We start from the raw sequence: 5,430 nt of genomic DNA, 5'->3' as shown, positions 1-5,430 counted from the left end.
CTGTCGCACCATAATCCCAACACTAGATGTCTCTGTTTGTGCTGGCTGCCATGAGTCATCTGGGCGGTTATATATGAACTGAATAACCACATCTCACCCATGCCTGGTTTTCCAATGCAGGGTGTTTATCTCGGTAAATCTGAGGTGAATTACGTGGATGCGCTGTGTGGTGAACAGATGGTGCTAGAGTAGAAGGCCAAAAATATGGGTGATAAACCTGTTCAGAAACCTGCAAAAGAGCTGCACAATGAAAGACAAATGTGCACTTTCTTTCAGTGATTATATATGACGTATTGTGTATGGACGTGAATTCCTCAACACAAAGGGATTATTCCATTCTTCCCTGATGACATAATTTGAGGCAGTTAGAGGATTGCACATAAAAATGAGCTCTGCATGAAAATGAAAGGAAATAGAGGATGTGAGGGAATATGGGAGGATGAAGAGCAGCGAGTTAGGGGTGTTGGATAGGTGTCCAGCAGTGCCTGGCGGATGGTGCACAACAGATGTAGGCCATCATGCCAAATATGTAGGAAGCAAGGTGGTACACGGCGGAAGCGAGTGGAGGAAAAGGGTGCAGGACTCTGGAATAACGTTCTCCACCTTGCCGACGTTATGTACTGCAGATGGAGATATCGCATGTTGATCCATGTACGATTGCATGTATGTGGTGTACGCGCGTATTTGTGCACTCACACTCACTTGGGGGTAACTGGGTCATGTTCACATGGCAAAGCACATTGATCCACGCTGGAGATAAACGCAGCCCGTTTGCTGTTGGCAACCTCCTTCAGCTCTCACCACGTCTTTACACTGCTTGCGTCAGTTATCTATATGTGACTGTTGACACAGACACAGTTTGTCAAACATGTATTTATAAACCCAGTGTCGTGTGATGTATGATCATGAACCGGTTCACATTTTGATCAAGCATGACTGCCTTTTGTTTGGATAATCTATTACCTAAATTAGAGTATGAACGATCAGTGAATGAGTCAACACCTCCCTCTATTCAAGCGTCTGTGGGCGTGGATGTTGAACCTGCTTTGGGAGGAACAAAGCAACAAGAGATGTAGGAGGGTGGGAAAAAGGAGAGGGAGACAGTGAGTGACAGAGAGAGAGAGATTTGCTGCTGATTGTGTTTGTCAAGACAAGTCTGGACATACTATAGAAATGTAAACATAGGTGTGTGTGTCGCTTACAGACTCAAACAGCCATGAAGAACATTTCCATGAAGACGTGCAGCATGTTGGAAGCCATATAGGGTTCGTGTGCGGTGGTGGAGGTTTAGAGAAGTGGGCTCCTGATTAGAGGGTTGATAGTTTGAATCATGTGACTATTTGTACAGGGCAAATGGAGAAGAACCATATACATCCATACCATACCATACACTTCCCCTGTTCAGTACTCCGAGTGCCCTTGAACAGAAATGTTCAGGTTGTAGTAAAACGCTGTTGTTCCACTGTGCAGATCTGAGGAGTCCATGTAATTGTCTGCAGAAAGCAGGCATTTGCTGCCCGCCACAAATATTATATACATTATAAATAAACTGAGATGGTCTGTAAACATGTTTTACTCTGTCAGAGTTCATGCAGTTAGTGTGGATCTGTTTATATACTGTAGAGTCAAACTTGAACTTAAAGCCTCTGAAAACTTGGCACCAAATCTTAAGTATTTTGAATTAACAATAAACATGCAAGACTCAATTTGGTAATAATACTTAGACTAAGAAAACATTTAGATAAAGGAGCTTAGCCGAGTTCTGAAGTGTTAAAGTCTTCATAAATAACACCTAAAGGTGTGGTTTGATCACGTTTGAGTGACAGTAACCAAACAATCCACCAACTGTCATCAGAACCCATTCCAAATATTTCCGAATGCTGATTGTTCCACGGAAGTATGAGTATAAGTATGTGTCCCGCCCACCTCAAACCAGTGAGAAGAACACAGAAAAAAACAGAAATGCAGAAATTTCTTATGAAAAATAATGCAAATTGTTCACCCACAAACATTTGTCTTTTGTCTTTTGTCTTTTGGGAAAGGTTTCAATCAGCATTCATTTATATAAATATCTAATATCTAATCAATATAATCTAATAAATATAATCAACAGGGATTTGGATGATTATTATAATTTATTAACGTACAAAATTTACAATTAATACGCTCTCCTCAAAGTCACCAGACTCCATTCAGACAACAGTCATTTTACCTAGCTTATCATCAAAACACACTTCATTCAAACTCGACAGAAGCAAAATAAAACTCAAACTCAAAACCATATTTGTTAGTGTTTCCACTTTTCCAACAATCACCAACATTGGTTTGGTCAAAATAAACCCTTAATTCATTAAGTGAGATGTGAAGAGAAACAGCCGTGATATGTGTTCCTCAAAAGCCACCAGACTCCGTTGACAGAAACAGTAATTTTACCTCGCTGATCATCGTAAAACTCATCAAAACCGTCTTTGTTAGTCTTTCCACTGTTCCAACAATCACCAATTCTCTGAGAATTTGAAAGAGATACTGAATTAGTAAAAAGATTAAACCACTGTAACATTTCTACTGTTTACTATCCCTGTTTTCCAGCACGTTCGTGACACCAGAAAAACAAACTGAAAGGCATATATGTCTACTGGCAATGGGAAAGAAGTCTGTCACCTATTTAGCAGATTTTCCCGTATTTAAAAAACCTGCATATACGCGCTAATTTTTTGTGGAAAAAGGGTAGAAGAATCTAATTGAGAAATTAGTTTCAGCGCCTTTTTAACCCCAGAAAATCCTCATTTAACTGCTGTGCAGTGGCCAGGGCTTGGGTTCTCCTCTTATGATATGAAAGTTATTTGCATTCTGTCTACCTCTTTCACTGTGAGCTAAATTCAGTGCAGGTTGTGTTCGACCTCCAAAACAGGTGTTGATGATTTTTTATGTATAAATCAAAAATATAAAATCAATCTCAACTTTATTTTGGTCCCCGGAGGGCAATTGGTTCTTTTCATGTGATAAACGGCATAAGCCTTCACAATAGCTCATTTCCAGCGGTGTAGAGTGTAAGGCAAGGCCAAGGACACTATAAGTCTTTGCTCCTCCTGTAATGCATGCGTAAATTGGAGTAGTGTGAGTGCTCAGCGAAATAAATCTGTACCTAACGACCTGAGATTGAACTCATATTCTATTTATTCTGCAAGCCTTATCAAACTTGTACAGTGTATGATAAATGAAACTGATAAGCAGAAACTGAGAGCAAAAAAAGAAGCAGATGTGTTACAGTGTAGAGCGGTAACAGGAACTGGGAAGATAAAAAACAGAACAGGGAAAGAGGAATAGGAAAGACGGAGATAGGATGAGGATGTAAAGTGGAGTTGAGTGGAGGAGGATGAGTACGTTGTGACTCTATAAACGACACACTGACCTAGTGACGCAGCAGAGCTCACAGCTCCAGATTACAGAGCTGTGGCTGCAGGGAGGGGAGAAGAGGGATTAATGGTGCCTCCAGAGAGGAGAAAACAGGGAGATTAATCGAATGAGGGATTACGGCTCTGTGGATGGCCTGAAATAATCCCAGCAAATTGACTGGCACAGTCCAGTACATGTGTACGTGCATGTGTTTTGCCTTTTTGTGGCGTGATGTACAAATTACAACAAATTATGTACAAATTGGAACAAATTAGAAACAAATTATGAAATAAAAGCCATAATGTGGTTAATCATGTACTGCACGATAGATGTATCTTAAATTACCCCTGATCACATATAAATGAAAAGTGTGGCGCATGAGAAGAGAGGCTGGAATGTGAGGAGTTGGTGCTGCTGAGGCAGAGAGATTGGCCATGGGGCCCCACTGAAACCATGTGCAGCCAATCAGTTACAGTTGGTCCCTCATCCCTACAAAGACTCTTTGATGTGAGCGAGGCCTTTAAATTCAACCCCGGGGAGTCACAAGGCTACGCTGGCTTTGATCGGAGTCAGGAGAAACCTTATGCCGCTCCTAACAACAAAGACCTTCTGCACAACAACAAAATGCTCGTTCGCCTGACATTCAAACGGCAGGCGACGAGCACGGATTCATCGCAAACATACTGTATGTGACTGGTTCTCTACATCTAGATGATGTCCTTGTGTTCGCAGGAAAAGGCGTATGAATGCCACGATAATGCGCAAGACATTTAGCGTGCAATAAGAAGGCCTTTCTTGCTTTTTGGCGTCATTTGTACGCCGTGTAGTCCGTACTGACTGCAGTGTAAATGCATCTGCGTAAATATGCTACGCTCGGAGCTAGTGACGTAGACTAAAAAGCGAGAAAGAGCGCTTATGGCGGTAGAGGAGGTGGATGGGTCCAACAAACACAGGACTTTTAACCAGGAAGCCGGTGTTTGAAGCCAGTGTTTTGTTTTGTACGTTAAGTTTGTGACGTGTCTTCAGTAATTATGTTCCGTTGTTACCGTACGTATTTTACTTACTTTACGTACTTATTTTAAGCCCAACCATGCCGTTTTTCCTAATCCTAGCTAATGGTACCTGTCCCTAGCCTCTGTCCTTTCCACGCTTCCCATTCATTGTGTATGTAAGCAGCCGTGCAATGCATTCTGGTAGCGTGGCGGCGTGATTAGACAGATGGGCCGTCACGTTGGCTGCTCCTCATTTACATAAAGGTGAGGTCTAGGCTACTTTATACAAATCACAGGCATCTGATGCGACTCGCCACCTATGGAAACTCCCGAGAAACTTTTAAACTAACCGTTGTCGTTCCAAAATAAAGACAGATTCAGCAACTGCACGGCTTATTTCTTACATCAAATGTTTTCAGAAACACATTTCAGTGAACTGTTATCGTGATATTAGAGAAGAAAGTTTCCAAACGAGCCGCCATGTTGGTTCAGGTATGAAAGCTGGGAGCAACAGCCCACGAGGGAAAGCGATCGTCCAATCAGGTGCTGAGTGCCTTGTGTCTAGTGGCAGCTCATGAAGCGTCCAATGTTGGAAAGTGAGGCGATCCCTCGTGATAAAAAACGCCCCTGTGGACATGCACCATAAGTGGTTTTGTTGCCTAAACCTATCTGCGTGTGGAAGGTACCGTAGTTTTGTTGCGTGGCGTACAAATGAAACGCAAACGGCGTCGTCATGACACGTCGAATGTCGTCGTGATGTCGTGCTATTTATATGTCTTCCCGTGAGACAGGGTTAGCACAATGTGACTGTTCAAGGTAACAGGAACAAGTGTCACTCTTAACCTGCTGTAGCCGTACCTCGCTGCATCCTACATTTTCTCATGCACAGTAATCAAAGAGAGTCGACTGGGTTGCTTTTTTTTCTTTTTCAAAAAGATACCCTTCTGCAGTGCATTTTATCTCAGAGAGCGTAAAAAAATCCCAGCAGGTGTGAACTGGAAATATCTCATAATGCTTCTCTGCAGAGAGATAATTTCTGTCT

This window comes from Sebastes umbrosus, chromosome 12 (genome assembly GCF_015220745.1).
Source record: "Sebastes umbrosus isolate fSebUmb1 chromosome 12, fSebUmb1.pri, whole genome shotgun sequence".
Taxonomy (NCBI): Eukaryota; Metazoa; Chordata; class Actinopteri; order Perciformes; family Sebastidae; genus Sebastes; species Sebastes umbrosus.
Note: the sequence above shows the minus strand (reverse complement) of the source record.